The following is a 25,383-nucleotide window of genomic DNA, read 5'->3' on the forward strand; positions in this document are numbered from 1 at the left end:
TGACCAATAAAAACAACTGTGTGCCTTGGACTATATATAGTCTAGAAAATATTTTTTTTTTAAGTTTCTTTTAAAGTGACACTGCTGGAATGGGGAAAATAACAAAGCGAGAAAGCGTAGGGTAGAGGGTCCTGGTCTTCAGAGACATCTCCTTCTTTCTTGTCCTTGGGTAGAGGTAGCAGAGAACTAAATAGCTCTTCCAGCAGCACTGGCGTGGTGACATCATAACCCATTCATCTCGTAGCGCTCTGTGATGTGTGAAAGTGTGGGAGAATAAAAAGGCTCTGAGAATGGGCGTCTGGTGAATGTTAGAAACACTAGGGGAAGAGAAAATCTGGTGTTTCTATAGAACCTTCCTTGCGCCTCTGACTCTCCCGTCTAGTATCCAATAGCAGAATACGGCACCACACAACGGCTCTTGAGAAGCAGCACGGAAAATGCCGTCAGTCTACTGTGACTTGGGGAAAGGCATCTCTCCCAATGGATGTTGGAGCAGTGGGGGGCTGGGAAGCAGCCTTCATCACATTCTTTCCTAACATCAAAACATCTTACCTTTGCTTTATGAGGGACAATAAAGATGCAGCCAAGGGCTTGAAGGAAAACGTCTCTCTTGCCTTTTTAAATCTAAGAATTGCTCATTTCTGAGGGTTGGGGAGAATACAATCATATCATCTTCACATTAATTTGATAGAGGATTTAGTGTGATCAAAGAGAAGCCCAATCTTCTCTGGATTGAGTCACAGGCCTTTAGATACCCATGGCAGGCAGGCATCAGATGAGTCCTAGTCCCAAGCTGCTCAAAGTAGCAACCCTTCCTCTATGCTAAAACTGGACCAAGACCATGAACTTTCGCATTTGCTCCAAAATGATCTTTCCTTACAGCTTCAAAATTTCCCTCTATGGATGCTGATGTCCAACATGCCAGTTCTTCTATACACAGTAGCAGTTAGAAGGATAAGATACTAACCAGTTGAAAGAAGGAAAAAGGAATATATATATATTTAGGGCTGGAGCCAGGCGCTCAAGCTCTCATTTGAGACAGGGACAGCCTTGCTCGCGCCTGGAGCTCTGGTTCGGGTTGAGTGCCTCCTGTCAGCATGTGAAGGCTGCTATCCCCCGCGAGGGCGGCCAGCCCTGCTTAGGACTCGCAGTCATCTTCTCCTCCCACTTGGGCTCATTTACCGAGACGCTCTCGAAGATTCAGCCATGGGGAAAGGGGAGATGCGGAGTGACAACCCCAACCAACACACAGAAAGTTCTCTGCGGCCTCGGGCTTGTCAACTTCACAACAAAGAAGAAAAAGAAATGCTTTATCCTGTGGGGACAAGTAAGGGTAGCTCAGCTCAGAAGCGGGCTGCAAAGGCTGGCGGCTCTGCCCCCACCCTGCTTATTTTGATTGCAGTGCAAGGCTCTCTTGTAGGTGTGGGTGATGTAGGTTAAATGGGTCTCCAGTGGTCCAGTACTCCCAGCAAAGGCCAGACCACAACAATGAACCGGCCAGTTATTTACCATAACCATATGCAAAACCACAAGCATCAGAGTTCCCTCCGATACATCCGAGATGTTGTATATCTCTTTATTAAAGCCTGTCACGGTCTGTTATTGCACGGCTGGCCTTTGAATCCTGCTAAACCAGGCTGCTCGAGCAAAGAACCAAACCAGGCTCTCCCACAGAACATCTAACCCAGAAACCAAACCTGGAGGCAGGAGAGAAAGCATTTTCCTCCCCCAGCCCTCTCTCTTTCCACTTTCACTGTGGATTGATTTTTAACTACACTTGAGTATTCGAGCTTACAGTGATAGATGGCTGTAAAATATTTTAATCATTCATAAATAAAGTACTCATCGTGTGTGACTTACCCAGTCTCCTTCACTTTAAGGAACACAGACACACCACAGTCATCCATTACTATTAATCACAGGTTTCAAGTTAGGCGATGTGAGAACTTAGAAGCTCCGTGTCATCATTCCTAGGCTTTTGGACTAAAATCATGCTTTGTTGCTGTTCTTATTTGGTTGCTTATTTTTATTTTGCCTTATTCCCAAACATTTTGTTTTTTCAAAGCAATTATATTCCATCATGTGGATGTCATTTCGAGTTCTAATGTCCTTTGGCTAAGAAAACAACTCACTAGGTGGAATTTCAAGTTTTCCAAAAGGTCTTTGCTGCAAGATAACTCAGATGGAGAGCGTAGCAATGATAACCAAGGTGGTGTGGTGGTGATTGGTATGTTTGAGGGGTCTTGCTTTCTACTCTAAATAACTCTCTGATGACTGGAAATTTAACTCTGAGCTGACCAACTCGTCCAGGTTTGCCCAGGACTATCCTGGTTTTAGCACTCAAAGTCTCATATTCTAGAACACTCTCAGTCCTGGGCAAGTCGGCATGGCTGGTCACCCTATTATGCCAGATTCGGTCTTCGGCTTAAGGACATGCTTCTAAGACATTGAGTATACGACATAGGCAGACAATCAACCATGAATTTAAGGCGTGAATTAGACAGAGTGGCTCCCCACTGACAGAAGACCAGAGAGCCTGTCCCAAGGGTAAACTAGTCCTATGGACATCTCCTATCTGTTACCACCGTGTCTGGGTTTTGAGTAGTTGGAAGCAGTCTCTGCAGCAGCTACTGAAGCTATGGGAATCTCTGGGCCATAGTGTCCTTCTTCAGGGCTTCTTCCTCCCCTGGAGTCCTCAGGGGCTGGCTCAGGAACAGGGCCCTCTCTCTCGGGGACTGGCAATATGGAAGGGACAAAGCCACCCTTACACAAAGGTGCAGACTGTCCAGAGAAGAAGAAAACTCTGTCTGTCGCCAACCCCACCTGTCCTGCTCTGGCTGAGTTGAGGACAGGGCGGGAAGGGAAGGCTCTCTAGACTATGGGCCTAGAACAGCTCTGGGGCCCCCCTCTGTCTCTCCTGCCTCTGCGGTTCAGTGCAACATCGACCTCCGGGTTCCCCCTTTGAGGAGCAGGAAGGGAGAATCTGTAGAACATAGACCATACAGACATACCGATCACACATAAAACCTCCTGGACAGCATGACCTCTGAACGCCCTTTGACCCCCCAGACCACGATTCCTTTGTCCCCTGCATAAGGAAAACAAAAAGCGTACTCCATAAAGACTTTTCCTTTCACCTCTTTGACATCTTTCAGACAAAAGTAGAAAAACTAAAAGGAAAGACACGAGCAAAGTGAAGAAATGAGAGAAGACTTTTCAACATATTAAAAGAAGACTTATTTTGAGATCTCTATGGTAGGCAAACCCCTTCCCCCAATTTCTAATTGTATCTTGAAACTACACTTTATGAATTGCCCTTGCTTGCTGAGATGCAGCCTCGATTTCACCTGGCATCTTTATGTGGACACCCTGACCTTTGCCAAGAAGAAATGAATTTCATTTTTCCTCCCTTAACACACCCAAAATCAGGTTAGAACAAAGAGCAGTCAGTGAGGTGCTTGTAAATGTTTAAGAACCCATTCTCTGGGGGACAAAAAGCCCTGATTTGTAGGGTTTGCAGATCTCCATGGTGTAAATACTCCCACCGTGGCCAATCTCAGGCTACCAAGTCAATGTCACTGAACCCAGCTGGGAGGAGACATGTGACAACATCCTCCAGGGTGGGGTCAGCCTGGACAAGAGTGGGCTTCAGCACAGCACTGGGGGAAGCAGGAAGGAGGCTGGCTAGAGCCGTGGTTCTCAGCCCTGGCTGCATGTGAGAATCACTTGGGGAGATGTTAAAAATCCTGATGCCCAGGCCACACTCCAAACCAATGCACTCAGACTCCCTGGGGGTGGGACTGAGGCATCCGTGTTGGTTCGAATCGCCTCGGGAGGCGATTCCAACAGGCAGCCGTGGCTGAGAACCACCAGGTTGCACTTAGCGTGCACGTGTTCCCTCTTGCAGAGTTCCCACAAATACTTTTGAGACATCCTGTATCTGTTTACTAAAGCCTGTCAGGATTGCAGTTTGGAAACTGCAAAACGATGAGTAGGGTAGCAACAATCCTTGAGTGTCCGCTTTTGGCAGGGTTTTGCTTGGCGTGTTTGCATAACCATGGGAAATGAAATGAGAATCTGGGGGAAAGAAAGTGATAACCCCAACACGCAGAAGGTTCTCTGCAGCCTCCATCCCTCCCTCCAAGGAGACTGAACATGACTCCGCTGAGAGGCTGGCTGTGGGCCTGACAACATCGCCTCAGCCATTTGCTTTGATTGCAATGCCAGGCTTTCTGTAGGTGCCCGTGCATTAGGTAAACAGGTCTCCAGCTCTGTGTCGGAACAGTCTGCACCGTTGGTTAACAGTACTTTTGATCCTTCCTCGTATCAGCCTTCTCTATATCTGCATTCTAAATATATTTTGTATTTTTCCTTTTTTGAGGGGTTGTGTTGATATGAAAGTGAATACTTAAGTGAATTAAGACATCCCCTATATTATGAATGTAGAAAAGCTGACAAATGCTGGAAATAGCACAAAATGCAAAGAAATAACATGATGCTTTTATTAATGAAATGCCTGACACACCTCTACAGTGCGTTTATAACTGTGTGCTGCATTGTTGAGTATATTCCTGATTGAGAGAACTCCTGTTTTGACTAGGCATTGCTGAGAACTGAATCCTCCACTGCTATAAGAAAATGTTTTTATTGAAATAAAGGCACATACACAACAGTGCAAAAATCGTTAAGTTTATAGCTCGATGAACTTTCTCAGAGTGAACATACTCACATTAACTGCCACCTGGATCAGGAGATAGTATATTCCCAGCACCCTAGGAGTGCCCCCGGGGCCACCCCAGATACCACTGCTTTCTCCCGGTTGTAACCATTATCCGGATCAATCACCACACATGAGCAATCCCTGTCTGTAGACTTCATACAAATGGAAACATCCAGAACTCACCCTTTCCTGTGGACTTCTTTTGCTCAGCATTATTTGTGACCTTCATCAATGATGTTGCCTGTAGCAGTAGCTCATTCATTTTCAGTTTTGTATAGTATTCCATTGCATGGAACTGCCGCAATTTATTTATACGTTTCACTATTGATCTAGTTTTTGACAGTTACAAATAGTGCCCCTATGACCATTCTTGTATATGTCTTTTGGTGCATGTAAGTATACAAGCTGTCTTTGTTTCCAATTTCTGTCCAGTGAAACTCTACCCTGTGTCTAGTGAAGTTGAAGTTTACATGGCACTTCGGGTAAGACCCAAATGGCCACTCAGGCCCTCTTTTTAATTTTACTACAGGCAAAGTTGTTACATTTTAAAGGCTTAAAGTTTAAAAATTGAAAACTGCCCTGGTGTGGGATAGAGTGTTTAGAAGGAAATCAGAAAGTCTGAGTAATTTGAGAAGGGGCAAAGGGAGACCACATAATCCATCTGAGGCTCTTATGTTTGAAAGGGCCCTTGGAGAGGAACAGTCCTCCTTCTGCTGAATAAGGAAACTAAGGCCCAGAGAGATGAAGTGACTCGCCCAAGATCACACAGGTAAAAAGCAGCCCAACCGGACCAGGAACCTTGGTAATTCCAAGTCAGCTCCTTTCACAGCATTGCACTGTCTACATTTTTCGTCCCTAAATTATAAATTCTAGAATGTGTCAATCTAAGTCAAAACGTGAAAGAGGAGAAGCCATTTTTCATCACTTAGCTGAATTTTATTCCAGTAAACAATTCATAAACACCTCTCATGTTGGTCAACTTCCCTCTGCACCAGCTCAGGCTGCCATCACCTCTTGCCCTGCTCCTCACCAAGCTTCCTGATGCCGCCCAACATCCACCTTGGCCTCCTTCCAATCAGTTCTCCCAGTAGACAGCAAGATCTTTGTTTATGCAAATCTGATCTCTTCACAAGGACTCTTTTTAAGACATTGGCTTCTCTTTGTCCTTAGGGTAAAGACCCAAATCCTTACGGTGCCCTAAAAAGGCCTGGAGAGCCTGGCCTCACCTCCCTCTCCACCCTCCTCTTGCATAAGGCTTCTCTTTCTCTCTCTCCATTTGGAACTCTCTCCTTCTGTGCTATCTTGCCTTCAACTGTGGCCCCAACAAACCCTCTTATGAAGACTTCCCTTCCATTAGAACCAGTTTAATCATCACTTCCTTGGGAGAGTCTTATCCAACCTCCTGACTTAGTCCGTGTCCGCTATTACACCAGGCCCTGCCCTGTGACAGCACCCGCCACAGTTCTAATTCTACATTTACTCTTGTGGTCTGTTCTTTGATTCACACTTATCTCCTTCACCAGATTCCAAGAGGGGAGGGTCACATCTCTTTTTGATCACAGTTCCTGGCATATACTAAGTCCTCAACAAATATCTGTTTGGTGAACAGATGTATGAATGGTTGCTTTCTAGTAATTTCTGTTTTGTTATTTGTATTTTGTAGCCTATCAAAAAGGCCTATCAAGTGTGTTGCATTTATCAGAATTTTATAAATATGTAACAGTCACTCATCATTTAAATATTGACTATCAACTTAAACAAAAATACAAAAGACATGCTAATCATATTATTAGGTAAAAAAAGTTGGGAGGGACAGCTGGGTAGAATAATCAAGATGACAAAAGTTCACAACAGGTTAAATGACAAAATAAATGTAAGGTCTTATACTGAAATTCAAGCAGTCCATTCCACAGCATGCACTGGACCTGGTAGTTTGTCCAATTCTGAAGTCCCAAAGAAGTCCCGAAGGTGAATAAGCATCGTCTCTGAATTAAAAGAGCTCACAGCTGGTGGAAATATAAAATGTGGGTGTGACTTTATCACAGCACTTCTGATGTGAAATTATAAGGTTTCTAAATGGGTACATTTTCCCCAGGACAAAACCTGATCACTATGGAGCTGCCAGGCTTAAGACAGCAAATGATGAATTCAGCCTTGTTCTTACTATTGAACAAAAGATTTTTTTAATTGCGAAGAGTTTTTCAGGAACTTCTAATGTGATTTGGTGGAACATTTCATCTTACCGGAAGATTGCCTAGGTTCTTTTCTCAGTATATTATGACTTCAAGAATAGTGCCATATACTTAGTGCATTTAAAACATCTATCAAACCCCTTCTGAGTACACTTTTCCCCACAACCACGCTTAAAAGTCTCAGGGGTCTTTACTTACCCTAACCTGGGACCTGGCTAGTCCTGCTACCTGACAGTCACCAAGATGCCACCTAGTTATCTCCTGGTGGACATCGCCAAAATTGATGTCAGCTACCGATTCATACACCTCCCAGTCCGTCTGTCATTAAGCCACCTCTAATTGCACTAAATTGCTATCTTGGTTGTTGAAAATGCAAAACAAACAAACAAAAGAACTTTTGAAAGAGATTATGAACACTTAATCTCTAATATAAGTGGTAATATAATACCTGCCTGAATGTCACCTTTGTTCCATGCATGGATTTAATTCATATAGTCTCTACTTGACTAGAGAGGACAGGAGTTTTCGAAGCTGTGCTATGAATTATGTCATGAAGGTCGTTATAGCTTAAGTTTAGACACCCCATTCCCCTGCAAAAAAAAAAAAAAGATCAAGTCTATTTTATAGAGGGACTTGCATATTTAATCCTGGCTGGGCTCCAAGGAGACAGAATTTTGTTCATGCTGTTCTTTCCCTGTTTTAGATGTTCCTCATTGACTTGGACATGGATAATTTCCTTTCCTCCATATCCCACAACTTGGATAAAATCAGCAAATACAACCTTGAAAAAAAATTGATGTTAGAAATAGAATCAGACAAGAAATTCGGTGATCAATTTATTTAAAGCATTAGAAACTATGCTCCAGTTTTCAATATAGGTTCTCCCTTGTAAAGTTGAGGGGATTCAATTTGACTCATTAGATTGGCAAGAGCGGAATTATGTTTGGCAAATGTTTTAGGAGAAGAAGATAACCTCCTAAATTCTCTGAAAACCCTAGAAAGCATAAGGAAGACTAAAGCAAAAACTGTGTTGCAGAAATATCTTGGGGTTCTTACTGCTTAAAAAAAATATACAGTGAATTCATTATTCAGAATTGTGTCTACTCCATTCTAATGCCCTCCAATTAGATTTGCTTCCTGACAGGAGTTGGTTCCATCTAATAAATTCGTTAAATTCTGTCAACACTCACAAGACAAGACTTGCAAAATCTTGCTCAGTACTCCCCCTACACCTCGTCAGTCCTCAAGCAGAAAAGAGAACATCAAGAAAAAGGCAAAGCCAAAAATCCTCCGCATAAGAAAAAGAAGTAAATGTTTGAAGAGTCAGAAAGATTAATATTTTCTCCTCTTTTGTGGATCAGCTCACACCCTTGGGGCCTCATTTTCAAACTGGCTAAAAATGAAAGCATGAAAGAGTCCACAAATGTGCAGTATAATTAGTCTGGATATACTGCGGCGAGACATGAAAGGTCAATAATTATTGTTGGGTGGAGCATCCCTGATTAGATATCAAAGATGAAGCGACATCCATGGCCTGCTGTACAGTCATAACATTCACAGACTTAGGGTGTGGCATGGAGGATGCATAAGCACCTTGGCTGGTTGTTTTCTGCCAGTGTACTTTAATGTTTAATTGAAATGAACTTCTCTTTGTTTTTAGTGAAGAGATTTCTTCTGGCTGGCATAAGATGTGTATCAGAGCCATTGATATTTCCCAGTGGGTTCTAGAATTGAAGTTTGAACTAGAGACTGAAAGTTCAAACTTGACCCTGTAAGTTTGCTCCTTACCCTCCTCCACGGAACACCTGTGGCCCTGTTTCTCCATGCCATGATGTTTATTACTGTGTGTCACTTCTGTCAGGTGTGCCCCCATCTCAGATGCCCATCTGGACCCTGCTTTCTGGACTCATCAAGGGGTTGAAAAATGGTTTTTGGGTGGAAGGAGCAAAAACATATTTCTTTATTTATGTCTGAAGCACAGATATGCATACAGTACATAAACTCATATATAGTATATCTGTGGTATTAAAGTTCCATGGAGGGGTGCCATGATCTGAATGTTTGTGTCCCCTCAAAATTCATATGTTGAAATCCTAACCCCCAAAGGTGATGGTATTAGGAGGTGGGGCCTTTGGGAAGTGATGAGGTCATGAGGGTGGAGCCCATATGAAGGGCATTAGTGCCCTTATAAAAGAGACCCGAGAGACCTCCCTAACCCCTTCCACCATGTGAGGACAAAATTAGAAGACAGCCATCTGTGAACCAAGAATATGTCCCTCACCCAACCATGCTGGCACTGATCTTAGACTTCTGACCTCCAGAACTGTGAGCAATAAAAGTCTGCTGTTTATAGAACCCACCAGCTGGGAGAGAATATTTGCAAAACATACATCTGACAAGGGGTTGATCTCCATAATATATAAAGAACTCACACAACTGAACAACAAAAAAACAAACAACCCAATCAAAAAACGGGCAGAGGAAATGAACAGACACTTCTCCAAAGAAGATATACAGATGGCCAATAGGCACATGAAAAGATGTTCATCATGAATCATCAGGGAAATGCAAATCAAAACAACACTAAGATATCACCTCACACCCCTTAGAATGGCTATAACCACCAAGACAAAAAACAACAAGTGTTGGAGAGGATGCGGAGAAACAGGAACCTTCATACACAGCTGGTAGGAATGCAAACTGGTGCAGCCTCTCTGGAAAACAGTATGGAGATTCCTCAAATAATTAAAAATGGAGATGCCCTATGATCCAGCCATCCCACTACTGGGAATCTATCCAACGAACCTGAAATCAACAATCTAAAGAGGCTTATGCACCCCTATGTTCATTGCAGCATTATTCACTATAGCCAAGAAGTGGAAGCAACCTAAGTGTCCTTTGACTGATGATTGGATCAAGAAAATGTGGTGTATATATATATATATATATATATATATATATATATATATACACACAATGGAATATTACTCAGTCATAAAGAAAGACAAGATCATCCCATTTGCAACAACATGGATGGGCCTGGAGGGTATTATGTTAAGTGAAGTAAGCCAGAAATAGAAAGACAAACACTGTATGATCTCACTCATATGTGGAATATAAACCAACACATGGACAGAGAAAACTGTATTGTGGTTACCAGGGGCAATGGAGTGGGGGGTGGGCACAAGGGGTGAAGGGAGACATGTATATGGTGATGGACAAACAAAAATGTACAACCCAAAATTTCACAATGTTAAAAACTATTAAAACATCAATAAAAGAAAGGAAAGAAAGAAAGAGAGAGAGAGAGGGAAGGAAGGAAGGAAGGAAGGAAGGAGGGAGGGAGGGAGGGAGGGAAGGAAGGAAGGAAGGAAGGAAGGAAGAAAGAAAAAGAAAAAGAAAAAGAAAAAGAAAAAGAAAAAGAAAAAGAAAAAGAAAAAGAAAAAAAAATCTGCTGTTTATAAGCTACTCAGGCTGTGGTACTTTGTTATAACAGCTGAACAGACTAAGGGGTGAGATTAGTTTTTAAAAAAATATCTAGGGGCCGGCCCAGTGGCATAGCAGTTAAGTTCGTGCGCTCTGCTTCGGCAGCCCAGGGTTCACAAGTTCAAATCTGGGGCGCGGATCTAGGCACCACACATCAGCCATGCTGTGGCAGTGTCCCACATACAAAATAGAGGAAGACGGGCACAGATGTTAGCTCAGGGCCAATCTTCCTCACACACACACACAAAAATTAAATAAAATTAAAAAATAAATAAAAAATTTTAAAAACGTCTAAAAAGTCTCTTTCAAGGTACAATAAAAAAAAATTGTGAAACACTGGCCTAGACTAAAAGCTCATTGAGAAAGGGAAGCTTGCCTTCTCTTTCACATTTACGAAAAATGATATAATTCCATTAAACAAAATTTTGAAAAGAAAGGAAAGGAGACACTCCTCGTCCTGCCACTCTAGAATTGCTTTCCACTCCTGGTAATTTGTGCACCTTTTTATATGGCTCTGATCACGGAACACATAGTCCACACGCATTGTTACATTCTAACTTGTTTGTTTATCTTTATCTCAAAAGCATTTTCACGTCACAGCACAGTCTCCATAATTCCTGTATAAGAACCCTTGGTCCAGTCAAGGACTAATTCCCAGTTTCCTTTGGAATCTACCTGAAGTCAGTAAATTCAAAGTACACACGGGAGGCCTCTGAAGATAGCGTAGTTCTCAAATCCATGTGTTTGTAGATCCTTTAAGAGGGTAAATGGATAGGAGATGTAAAGGACTAAGCCCTTCTTGTATAGTCTCTGGCTGCCCCCACCACCATCAGATCCCCAGGGTCTGATGAGCAGAGTCAGGCTCAGCTAGGACCTTTGGGTCAGAAGCATGACACAGAGTCTCCTCCCACTTGGTCTAGTATGAGGGCTGTGTGCCTTCTCTCCTGTAATTTCTGATACCAAACATGAGGGACCAGATCTCAGTATCACATTGGACAATTTAAAACCATCTGTCCCTTCACTTTTTAAATTTCTTTTTTTGTTGTTTAACTGATTTTTGCCCGACACCTCCCCCAACCTCCTTTGTGTTTGTTCTACATGAACCTCACCCCCATCTTACTAAACGTATTACACTTGGTTATAATTATATAGTGCTTGCTCCATGTTTGACTAAGACTGCTCAGAACTTTTAAAAACACAATAGGGGGCCGGCCCCGTGTCTTAGCAGTTAAGTGCGCGCACTCTGCTACTGGTGGCCCTGGTTCGGATCCTGGGCGCGCACCGACACACCACTTCTCCGGCCATGCTGAGGCCGCGTCCCACATACAGCAACTAGAAGGATGTGCAACTATGACGTACAACTATCTACTGGGGCTTTGGGGGGAAAAAGGAGGAGGATTGGCAATAGGTGTTAGCTCAGAGCCGGTCTTCCTCAGCAAAAAGAGGAATATTAACATGGATGTTAGCTCAGGGCTGATCTTCCTCACTAAATAAATAAATAAATAAATAAATAAATAAATAAATAAATAAATGAAAACACAATAGTCCTACAAACAGCAGACACCGATTTAGGACAAGAATAGTACAAGCCGTGAGGAGAGTGAGTCCTCCTAAATCCACTCATTCCCATTTCAAGGAGGTCAACTGGGAAACATTTAACCATCTCCCACTTTCCTATTGTTTGATATTTTCATCTTGTCCAATCTTATACTAATTATTAGTAGCATTGCAATGAACACAGGTAGATATATAGAGTTTTGCTATTTCCTTTTATGAAACTCCTTGATGTTCTATGACTTGAGGTGATTACTTATGTGTCTTCTCATAGATATTGCTGAATTGCTGGATTATGTATTTGTCTTTGTGTCTTTTGTAGAACCTCATTTATTTCTTTGTCACAGTCAGTGACCAAAATGCAGAGTTTTCAAAGGGCAGGAGTATTTGTGGATGTGTTGAAGAGAGATGTACTACTGTTGATGTCACCATTTTTATGTTTGTCTTGTCTAAGTTTGACATTATAGTATATAGTTACTATTAGGAAACAGAGAGTGTCGTCTGAAGGGTATTCTTCCCTTTGCCTACTGCCTGGGATCGCAAGGAGAGGCTGGTTTCAGTTTGAGGCAGTAACAAGAGTTCTAAGATTAGGAGATTGCTTCCGGTTTGAATAACCATCTGAAGACCCAAACCATTCTGCATTTACCCTGAAAGTTTAGATCCTTTCTGATCCCTTTGATGAGGGCTGAGAGGCTTGAGGTCAGCCTGGGAACCTCTGGAGCTCCCCAACGACAGTCCCAACTCCCAACCAGTCCATGAATGAGCACCCACCCGAGGCGCTTTCCAAGAGAAACCAGTTCGGAATCCACCATGAACCCGCCATCCCAGTGGCTCCCTGGAGGCCAGAAATATAGGTGCCCTGGGGCTCAGGACTCCTCGGCAATGTACAGCCTAGATGGTTGTGGAATGACTGTGTCTAGAATCTGCACGGTTTATGGTGGCAGTTACAGAAAAGCTTACCAAGCTGCCTTCTTCTACAGGGAATTATAATGAACACAATACTAAAAAGGATTTAAAAAATATCCTCACTTTTATCCCTTATTAAAAATATGATATAGATCCCAAATTATACCCTCCTTCCTGCATACTGCCATGCACTTGTTTGCTGTTTATAACAGCAAAGACTTTTGCTTTTCTTGGAGGTTGGTAGCCAACGGAGAAGGCATGGCCCTAAGTTGTACAAGCCATCACCATATTTCCAATGAGGTATTAATTCATGGGGAAGTGTCTTGGTCTTAGATGTTTAGTGAGTAAAAAACGCACACACGGCTCTCTTAACTAAGCCATATCCACTACTTTCCCATTCTGGATGCCAGTGATGGGGGAGCTCAAATCCTACTCTATAGTCAAAGACCAAGGAACAAGATAAGGCTTCCGTGGTGGTTCCGGTTTACAGCAGCCCCATTGGAGACCTCAATAACTAGCAGATTTTGTGGACAGTGTTAAACTGTGGCCCTGCGGATGTCCAGGGGAAGAAAATACTATTTTCCTTTCAGTGTCTCTTAATATCACATTTTAAAAATGCTTATTATCTAATGCATTGTGTTCCATTTTGAAATGTTAGAAATTTAAAAACTCTACAAAGACTTTATCATAACATTATATTTAGTTCTGTTTTCATGAGGTCAATAAGATTTAGAAGGAAACTACAAAATAAGTGACAGAAAAATGTAAAGATAAAAGAAATTGAAAGCAGGAATAGAAAGTTATGAGAGGAAGGGGTCTCAGAGTCAAGTGTTCCATCTCCACCTGCACAAGTGAGCACCAGAGGTGAGATGAACTTGTGAGGTCACACACTGGTCCAAGGTGCATCTCAGAATTGTTCCCCAGGCCCCAGGGTTTCAGGAGTAGTAAGTCTTGTCATACCCAATCCCTCACGAGGGGCACTGTAACTCACTATTTCCTCACTTTTGGATGTAATCATGACTCATTTTCATTCCATCTGAATTAAGGTTTTCCTGGCCATTTCTTTCCATCCATGCTATATACACCCATCTGTGTCTTTCTCCATCCCAACCCCTTCTTCTCTCAGGTCTGTTCAAGCATGACCCCCATCCCTTGCTCTGTGGATCTCGTTCCTGCTATGTGATCTGTCCAGCACTACATCTTCTCTTTAACTGATGTTTTCTCTAATTCTCTTCTTGACAGCCTTCATCTTGATAAAGGTTACCTTTGCCCATGTTCATCCTCCTGTGTCTTACACTTCTCCTCTTGAGTTTCTTTCTCTCAGATATTCCACATTTTCACATTGGGAAGTCAGGGTAGTGCATTGGTTATAAATACGAGCCTTGATTCTAGCGTTCAATAGCAGTACGACCTTGAGTAAATTACTTAGTTTCTCTGTGCCTCAATTTCTTCACCTGTAAAATGAGATTAAGAATAGTTTTCATCTCATTAGACTATTGTGAGGACTAAGTGGCAAAATCCATGTGAAATGCTCAGTGCAGCTCCTAGTGAGCAGAAATCACTAAGGTAGTGTTAGATGTCATCCACATGTTACATCTTGCATCCCTGCTATTTTTTCCTATTTCCTGGCTCCAGAACATTCTTATACACACTATCCATTTATACTGACCCTTACTACAAACACTTGTTCCTGAACCTTGCCTTATCATTAAAATGTGCCTGGCCTGTGATCCATTCTTGGGGAACCTATAATACACTAGCTTGTCAATATGAAGAGAATATTTTGACCTAAAGTGTTGTCAGACATCAGATTAGTTTAATGTTAGAAACTCTACTATAGTTACATGTGAGCCATGTGAACTACACGGGGTGGGAGATGTGGGACAGGGGAGGTACTTTCAAGCACCTCGTAAGTCATGCCTGTTTGTAGGTAAAAGTCCTCCACCTGTGTCACCAGTTTCTATGACTATCGGTGCTGATAATATTGGTGGGTTTGCTTTGCCTCCCTGAATAGACTTCAAGTTTAAGAGTGGATATAGTGGTTAAACCAAATGTTGTCACCACCTTGAAGATGATGCAATAAATCACCACCACCACCACCGCCACTGCCACCACCATCACCACCACCATCACCATCACCATCATCACCATCATCATCATCATCAGAGACGCAGTATCTTGGTCTGTTTGGGCTGCTATAACAAAAACTCTACAGACTGGGTGACTTAAACAGCAAACATTTACTTCTCACACTTCTGGGGGCTGAAAAGTTCAAGATCAAGCAGATTTGGTGTCTGGTGAGGGCCCTCTTCCTGATTCACAGTGGTCTTCTCGCTGTGTCCTCACATGGTAGATGGGGTGAGGGGGCTCTCTGGGGTCATTTTAACAAGGGAACTCATGCCATTCATGACAGCTCCACCCTCATGACCTAATCACCTTCCCAAAGGCACCATCTCCAAATGTCATCACCTTGGGGATTAGCTTTCAACGTATGAATTTTGGGGACACACAAACATTCAGTCTACGGCACTCAGGGATAGCAGATGCCCACATTTATCAAAAACTAGATGATTCCCACGGAAATTTTGCAAAAACACTCTGAAACACAGTGTGTTTTCTGTGTGATACACAGAAAAAAGTACTGTGGCTCCCACCAAGCCCCAGAAAAGCCTAGATTGTCTAGTCAGTCTTGCTCATCTCTGGTTTTATGAGGCCATGGAGTAGGAAACTCCAAAAACCACATGATGACAAGCAGCAATTCCAGGCATTATTTGTAGGGACATTAGCATCATTCAGTGTTCAGTGTTCCCTCCGGGTCTTTAACCTGTGAAAGTGCATTAACACCAGCCAACTGCCTTCCTCAGTCCTCTGTACAGTAGCTTTAGTCACCCGGCCGGGGGTGTTTCATCCACGTAAAGTATTGCCCTGTCGACAGGCGTGATTACTGAGCTTGCCTGTTGACTCAGAGGGTCAGTTAGAGCCTTCCAGTGAATTCTGAAATGACAGTTTGGCTGTGTTTAAGCCCCTAGAAGGAGCTGGTTCCACAGGGAAAGGAGAATAAGCAACTTGTTAAATAATAACATTATTCCAGAGATTTCACCAAACCCTACCTAAGGCCTGTCTTGCCCAACAAATGAGATGGTAATATATGCCAAGCACTTAGTGTTGTGAGTGGTACCTCGTCAGGGCCCAATGATGTCTGATGTCAGCATCTCTCCTCTTCTTCGTCTATCCATAGGGAAAATTCCTTTTGGTATGTGACAGCATTTCCCAAAGCAAATACTCACATGCATGTGTAATTTGCTGTACACGTTTGATTTTTTATATCACATTATCATCATGATATTTATATCATGATCTTTACCAAAGTAGCATTGTGGTCCAACAAAGTTCTAATCTGGAGGTGGGAGCTCCAATTAAAATTGGCTCATTCCACACTTACGTGCCAAGCTCTGTGCTAGGGCCATTTAAAAAATTACTCACTTAAATTGGTATGGTTTTTAATTTTAAAAGAGAAAAAGAAATTTAGACTAAAACTTTGCCTGAGACTGAATCAGAGCAGTGCCTTCTCTAAGAAACAGCACCAGTATTGGATACGCTCTTAGGAAGAGACCCACACAGTGATGCGGGGCACAGAGCTGCCAAAGGCCCCACGTATTCTCCAGAATCTCTCGTCTGCCACAGAGCAGCAGAAGAGGAAATGCAGTCAGGAAGTACATGTTTGACTCAGACATGGACCCAAATGCTATGCCACTCAGGAGCATTAACTCATCTAAAGGCCCCCCAATTACATGAAATTATCATCCCCATTAAATTCCAGCCACTGCCATTAAATATCATTAGAGCTGAATCGGTTCTCTGATCACATCCTGAAGGAGTGGTTTTCCCAAATAAGCACCTCCCAACTAAGAGAGGAGTCCTATATCATAAAGCCGAAAGGATATTCCCTCAATAGTCACTTCATTACCACATCTGCAAACCTTCCACCAGGCTAAGCACAAATTATTTGCAAGGCAGTGGAATGAATTCAGCAGAAAGGCAGAGAAAGGAAGGCACATTCAGTTCTAGATCTAGGTGATGAACTCTTCAACAAACAACTTGAGCTCCACAGAGTGGTTCTCATTGTTCTAAATCCTCTTTGCAGCATCTCTTCCTGTATGTAGATAGCATTTAGCTCTGAGGCATCTTTCATACAGCATTTTCTGAACCAGTGCAAAGTATAAACTCAGCTCCTAGACTGCTTATCAGTCTCGACACTTGACGCATGTCCTATATTGCTTTCTCCAAGCAGAGTATTTCTTGGGTGCCTATGACTAATTTCTACAGATAGACATAGTCTTTATACTTCTATGCATTTCTTATAGCACTTAGCACCGTGTCTTGCATATAGTAAGCACCAAAACTTTTTAGGAGTGATTAAATTATGAGGTTGAATTTGAGATTTTAAACCTGCAGATTTAAAAATGCAAAAGCTAAGTCCCTCTCTGGAGTCGCTTTACACCAAGATGATCCTTGAAATGCCGAAAAGTAAAACAAACTCTCTGGCAAACCTACAGAAGTCTGTTATGAAACAGCTTATTGTAATAGAGACTTGGATTTACATGAATCTAATAATATCTCCCTAAACAGAATCGCTAGTAAAAGCCTAATATAATACAACTAGTTTATAACTCCTGGGTATCCCACAAGCAAATCAGACTCAAGTTTCTATACCAGGACACATTATTTTTCCTTTCAAACCTGTGTTTCCTCTTTATTACTAGTCTCTCTTGATGGAGTCACCATTTACCCAGAGTCCCAATGCCAGAAACCTTGATTCCTATCATTTCTTCACCTACCCCCTTCCTCGTTCCTCCTACCTCCCTTCATCTGACATTCTATCTCTTCCCACACATGTACGCATTGGCCAATAGTTGATTTCACTACCATCTCAGAAATTTCCCTCAAGTACATTCCATCTTTTCCATTCCCACTGCCACTGGCTCAGTTTGGAACCAAATGGTCTTTCACCCAGACAACCCCCAACAGTCCTGCTTGCCTCCATCTTTCCCTTAGCAAAACCATCTGTCCCAGCACAGCCAGAATAATCATCCTCGATTAAAAACAAAGCTAAATCAGCCTGATCACATTACTTTCTGCAGCTTTTTAAAAAAAAAAAAAAAAAAAAAATCCAGTGCCTGCAAGATAAAAATCCACACTCCTTAATTTGTCAGCAAAGCTCTTTACAGCCCTACCCAGACAAGCTCTGATGTGTGTCTGTCTCATCCTGCCAAATGGCATGGCAGCAAGTTTCTCCCCACAAGGTGCCCTGATCCCGTTTGGGGAGGCCTGTCTCCCCATCACCTGTGCAGTAAACAGATGCTTTCTCACATCTTCTTCTAATTCCAGAAGGAAATATTTTCCAGAGATGTGTTTTTAATGTGACACTCCGTTTCTCTTCTTTATGCATATTTTTGCACTTTTGTTGCTTTCTGGGGCTTTTTTTCCTGATTGCTCATTCTTAGGCAATTGGAGAACTCTCCAGACCTGACCTTTGATGGCAGACAGGGCGTGCGTGTTACTCTTGGCCCCAATCCCCGCTCTCTTGCCCACTTGTGTACAGAGCAAGTTCCCTTCTCGGATGTGTAGCAAGAGCTCAGGATTGGCACACACAGCTCCTAGCCCAAACCCTGGTCCCTCAGGTTTTCGTGTCTTGTCTTTGTTTAAATCAAATGCGTTAAGGTATAATCTACATACCATTACACACATTTTAAATGTAAAATTTGATGACTTTTGACAAATGTATACCCGTATGTAACCCACACCCTTATTAAAATATAGAACATTTCCACTGTCTCAGAAACTTCCTTTGTGCCTCTTTGCATTCAACCCTTCCTACCTCCCACCCCAGGCAACCACTCATCCATTTTCTATCAGAATTTTGCCTCTTCTAGAACATCACATGAATGGAGTTATACAGAATGTGGTCTTTTGTATGACTTCTTTCATTCAGTGTAATGTTTTTGAAATTCACCAATGTCATTGTGTGGATTGGCAGTTCACTCCTTTTGTTACAGAGAAGTATTTCAACGTATGGATGTACCACATTGTGTATCCATTCACCTGTTGAGAGACATTGGGATGTTTCCAATCTGAAGGGACTAGGAAATATGTATTTTCTAAAAAGAAAAATGTATTTTCTAAAATATCAAAATGATATTTTGAATTCAAATGAAAAAGTACAGAATTTTTACTAGATTTATTGATTTTATTTTGTATTTCTATCCTGAAAATTTGGTCTCCTAATGTCATTACCAAAACTATTTCCTTACCCTGCAATATATCTATATATACAATATAATTATTTTGAAATAACAATACAGATATTATTACTAAAAATAAAACTGCAGAATGCAGTTTAAAAATTTTTAAATGCTCACTCCTTAGGGTATATCCCACATGGAATGTGAGTAGAGTTAAATTTCTATGCTGTCATATGAGATAATTTTTTTATGTATGATTTTTTTCATCCACTTGACATAGAGTTAGAGTCATTTGTTTTATCATGTCTCTGAACTTTTTAAATTTAATTTTATTTATACTGTGTAATATTTAGTTACAGAAAACATTTACTTAGTTCCAAAGTCAGATCAAGATATAACAAGACCTATTCAGAAAGGTCCAGTGTCCATCCTCGTCCTTACTATTTTTTTCCATATCATTCTATTGGTTCTTTTAAAAAATATAAGCACATGTGAAGATCTATTGGTATTTCTCCTCCTTTATTATATAAAATAGTAACTGCACTCTTCTTCATCTTAACACTATATCCAGAAGCAGTACAGTCGTCCCTTGGGTTGGTTCCCAGACCCCCATGGATACCAAAATCCACAGATGCTCAAGTCCCTTATATTAAATGGTGCAGTATTTGCATATAACATACCCACATCTTCCTGTATACTTAAAATCATCTCTGGATTACTTACAGTACCTAACACAATGTAAATGCTATGTAAATAGTTACGATACTATATTGTTTAGGGAATAATGAAAAGAAAAATAAGTCTGTACACGTTCAGTACAGACGCAACCATTGTAGGCCTTTCAATCCAAGTTTGCTTGAGTCCGCAGACACAGAACCAGCAGATATGGAGGGCTGACTATATATCTTTCTCATTTCTTTTTATTGTATTTATTTCTTTAATTGCTTCTTGGTATGAATGTACTGCAGTTTATTCAATCAATCAACCCACTAATGGATATCTGGGTTGTTTCTGGACTTTTGCAATTAGAAACCATGCTTCAATAAAGAACCTAGTGCAAATATCATTTCATGTCTCGCCAGCATCTTTGGGATTATATTCTTGAACTGGTATTGCAGTCTCAAAGGGTAAATCCACAAGTTCTTTTTCTAGATATTGCCAAATTTCCTTCTATGGGTGTCGTGTTGTGTTGCATTCTAACCAGCAATGTACGAAGTGGCACTTGCTCCAACAGCTTCACCATCAGACTATGTTGTCAAACTTTACGATGTTTACCAGTCTCATAGGTAAGAAATGATATGTCAATGTAGTTTGAATTTGCATTTCAGCCAGTTGCCCTTTTAATTTGGAACCAAATCATTTTCTTCCCTTGACATCTCCATCCACATCAGCAGATCCTTTCTCATTACCTAGAAGCCCAACCTCCCTTTGATGGTAGTAACTTTGGTTCTTTTCCAGAATGCTCCATTCCCTCGGTCAGGGCTGCACCCCGGGTGAAATTACACCATGTATTCAAGTTCTCTCTCGCTTCCACAGTGGAATCAATCCTGCCTCAAAACCAGCTATCCTGGAGTGACAATATCTTGGGATGGAAGCAATTTGAAAACCAACAGATACAGCTCTTAGCAACCCCTTCCAAGACATGTTCTTCAATAATTATAGCTGTCATCACTTTCACACTGTCTCTTTGATTTTCCCTTTCTTGGTCAGAAGATGCCACTAGAATAGACTCAACTATTATGGAAACAAGTTGTTAGAATAGAACAGATTATCGTATTCAACAATCCTAACACCTAGGCCCAGGCTCTGGGGGGTAAACTCTGAAGAATGTCAATTGGGGCTTATCATCTATGTTAGCTATGCTCGCAAGGACATCTCCTACTCATATCCTTCTTTCAGCCATAGACGCAGATTTGGAGGGAAAGAAATTAAAAATAAGCCATTGTAAGATTTAGCTACCACTTAAGATCACGGTGACAGAAGGAGAAAGAGTCATTGTGAACTAGAATTTTCCTAAAGAATTACTGTGCAATAAAAGTCAACCTCTCCTGATTTCTCCTGCCATCTCTTTCTGGGAAACTGTCCTCATGGCATGGACATCCTCATGAGGAGGACTGAGTCCTGGAAACTCGTGGAGCTCTCCAGGCACTGACAGGAATTGACCAGGCTGACCAGACCTCCAAGGACTTACCCACAATCCCTCCAACAGGCCGGAGCTTTTGTTCACTGCTCTGTCTCACGCTGTCCTCTCGAGAGATTTAGGCTCCAGAGCCAAAACCCTCACCCTTTCCACAAACAAGCTTTGTAATATTTTAGTGTAATTGCACCGAGCATTTTGGGAAATGGAATAGCAGCCCACACCCAGTGGTCTACTTAAAATGTCAGCAAGAAAGGCAAAAATTCACTCCCAGGGTGGCAAAGAGCCATTCCAATTCTCAGGGACCAGCTCAGGCATCTTCTAAGAACTAAACAGAAACCTCTACAGAGTGCAGAGGGGTACCGTATATTATTCCATCAAAATGGACACATTGGTTTCAAGAGTTGAAGGTCTAACTCATGTGTACTTTGATGTAGAGGGGCAAGCAAACAGAGGAGGGAAGTGGGGTCCACATTTAGACCCAGATTACCAAGCACAGAGGCGCAGTCATAAAAACTCAGAATCAGACAGTGGGTTGGCAGCAAATGACTTTTTTCCCATTAAGTAGTTTGTGGGCAGAGGCAAATCTCCAAATACTTTGTGGCAGTGCCACTGAGAAAAGAATAGTTTGTACCTCGATTGGTTAACACCAACAATGACACATTCTCCACCCTCCTTCCGTGGAGAAATACTTTCACCAAAACGATTTTGGGGTAGATGAGATGAGGCCTTTTTTGGGTAGAATTGTTTAGTATGATAGATTAAACTAAAAACTGTCCAAAGACGTGATGATACCGAGCAACAATGTTCTCATTTATTTGAGGTTTGGCACAAGCCGGCAGGACATTTATGACCCCAAGCAGCCATCACTAAACCCCAAAGGCTGCTATCGATACCAACTATTTGCTTTAACTACGACATTCGGATAGTGGCTTCCCATGGTGGTAAAGTGGTAACCCCTGTGGTCAGCTCTATTTGATGTTACAAGTTATACAAGACAAATATCAGAGGAGCAAGTTAAAATTCCATCTACCTGGGTCAGTGATAAGTGTGCCAAAGAATCCCATTGTCCTTAACATGCACAGTTGAGAATGCCATCACTTTATAATGAGTGTAAGGACCTCAAATGTTTACAGGTAAGAGTAGGGGCTTACCTAACATAGAGAGACTGTAAAACAGTGCCTTTCAAACCTCAATGTGCATGCAAATCACCCAAGGATCTTGTTAAAATTCTGATGCAGTAGGTCAGGTGTGGAGCCTGAGATTCTGCATTTCTAAGATCCCAGGGCATGCATCCCTATATGTTAGGATGTAGCTGGTCCATTGGCACACACTTGGAGTAGCAAGACTAAAACATATCAAATGTGGCACTCAAGGACAGTAATGATTGTTCTCCTTCAAAGTGGTCATAGAAATGTGTATTCCAAAACTGTAGCCATTGCTCAAAATATTCTTTAAAATTCCTCTTTTAGAGTTGCTTTAGAGACAATTTTGTAATGTGTTCTAAAATCAGTTCTAGCGTTTTAAAGTTAACCCTTGCTTTTGACTCATGATAATAATGCCCCATTAGCTCATTCAACATATCCATCAGTCTTAGTGCCAAAATATCCATGAATTTGAGATGGGGCCCTGAGTCCAGAAGCAAGTAAATAGATTTCAAATCTGTGTAGAGCAATGGGAGTTGTTCTGAAGGGTCCTACAATTATTTGAAAATTAAATACAGATTTATTGGTTAAAAATTAACCTTGGTCATTAGCTCTTCTATGTAAAACAATAATAATAATGAAGTTAGTGCTTAGATATGTTCTTAAAATTAATTTAGCCACTGGCCATAAGCATAATCTAACAGTGTATTCCCATGCAAGATTCCCTATCATTTCTGGCAGCATCTGGGAAATTTGGGATGCAAGGTCAATGCAACACCAACAAAATAATAATAATAATAATAGTATTTTATACTGAGTGATATTATATATAGGTTTATATGTCATATATATATAAAATACATTTATGTGTAGGATTTACTATGTTTCTGGCACAGTTCTAAGGGCTGTTTTACATGTACATACTCATGTGATCTTCATAAGAACTCTGTAAGAAAGTTATCCCTATGTTACAGTTAAGGGAATGGAGTACATAGCGATGGAGGAAGGTGGATGATTCAACACAGCTCGTGAGAAATCAGAGCCCGTGCTCTCCATCACCCTGCCCTCCCACACCTTTATGTAGTTGTCGTTACAAGTTGGTTTGCTTGACACAGATGAGTGGAAGCCAACACCCACCATGACATCTGCAGGGCATGGTATATCTCAACATCCACTTCCCACCTTTGCAGCTGTCTGAGCATGGCATCACGTCACAGCAGTGAGTGGGGCCTGGCCTTGGCACACTGAAGTCCAGAAGGGAGCATTGACTTAGGCCCGCAAGAGAGATTCCAGGACATTTGGGCCAATATCATTTGAAAAGTCCTTGTAATAAGTACCATCTCATGTAACATTTTTATTTGTATATCAAGAAAGAGTTGCTTCATACAGTAGTAAAAAAAAAAAAAATGTGAAACCTCTGCACTGGAAATGGCTAACAAATATTAGGACCTATTGCAGAGAAAAAAATGTTAGCAGTTTCCCTTGTTAAGTGACATGATCCGTTCTAGAACTTCGAAGATAGGCCAGGAGCTCTGGCAGTGAGTTAAAAATGATTTCAGATATTTCTCTTAAAATAGATGCTCAGTGTGGCACCCTGGGTATGGCTGCTGGCAGTCACTGGTGTTTGTGAGGTTCACGTTTTGTTTTGTGAAAGGAATGGATGGGTTTAATATTGTCAGAGATTTCTTGTGGAAGCAAAGAGGATGTTTGATATGTGTGGATGGATTTATACTGAATATACCCATGATGTGGAAGAAAAACATTTCATGGTGAGTTGTCTATGCCAATCCCAAAAATTATAATAATGGCAAGTACTTAGGTGGTACATGCCGTTTACATACATTAACTATATTAATCCTATTGGCCCTATGAGATATGTGATATTATTATTCCTATTTTTCAAATGCGTAAACTGGGACAAAGAGGTTCTGTGACTTGACCCAGGGGTCATGCGGCAAGTAAGAGTAGGGACAGAATTTAGGTCTAGGCAGCCTGGCTCCAGTGCCCCTGCTCCTCACCACTAGCCTTACTGTCTCTCCATAAAAGAAGTTCCTCTCCTAGTCTTGCCCTGTGGGGCCTTTGCACTAGCTTATCTCCTCTGCCTGCAGGATAAAAGTTCTTCCTCTCAACCTTCAAGGAGTGACCCCTCTGGGCTCCTTTGGGGTCAGGTTGCCAGATAAAATGTGGGATAAAATATTGCATGGGACATACTTATACTAAAATATTATTCGTTGTTGATCTGAAATTCAAATTTAACTGGGAGTCGTGTGTTTATATTTGCTACATCTGGCCATTCTACTCAGAGTTCAGCTTCAACTTCCTCTCCTCGGAGGCCTTTCCTAAACACACAGAGTTAAGAGACCCTCAACTGTTGTCCCGTCTCCGTAAATTTCTGCATAGTCCTCATCTAACAATATCCTTCTTCTTTGCTTGTCTACTTCAGCACATCTATGTCCTGCTATGAGAATATCACTCAATGAGGCAGGGCCCTCGTCCATCTGGTTTACCTGCCTATCCCCAAAACCTACAACAGTGCCTGCCAAACACTAGGCAGGTAGTAACAATGTGTGGAAAGAATGAATGAATGTATGCCATCCGTTACAAGGACCTCTGTCTACACACCTGAAGAATGCTTTATTTCCTCCAGCAAACATAGAAAAGTTGATCAGAAATATACCGTAAGTCATTGCCTTTTCCATTCTTTGTGTGAATAACTTGGAACCCAACACACTGTCCTAATATTCTAATTCAAGGGTGATGACTTTCTTATTGCTTGATGGTTATTCATATTTTTAAAATTTTTAAAGGAATAAGTCAGTTTCTTTGCAGCCAAAATGGTAATTTAGTGTATGTCTTTGAAAATAGAGAACATAATTCCCCTAGCATACATGGAAGATGCCTCCAAACATTTAAACGAGTCATCACAGCTCTGAAAAGCACTAACAAATGTGATGATAGCCAGGGAGAAATTGCCCATTTTTATACGGTAGCCCTCAGTTTG

The sequence above is a fragment of the Diceros bicornis genome, chromosome 27 (assembly GCF_020826845.1).
Source record: "Diceros bicornis minor isolate mBicDic1 chromosome 27, mDicBic1.mat.cur, whole genome shotgun sequence".
Lineage (NCBI taxonomy): Eukaryota > Metazoa > Chordata > Mammalia > Perissodactyla > Rhinocerotidae > Diceros > Diceros bicornis.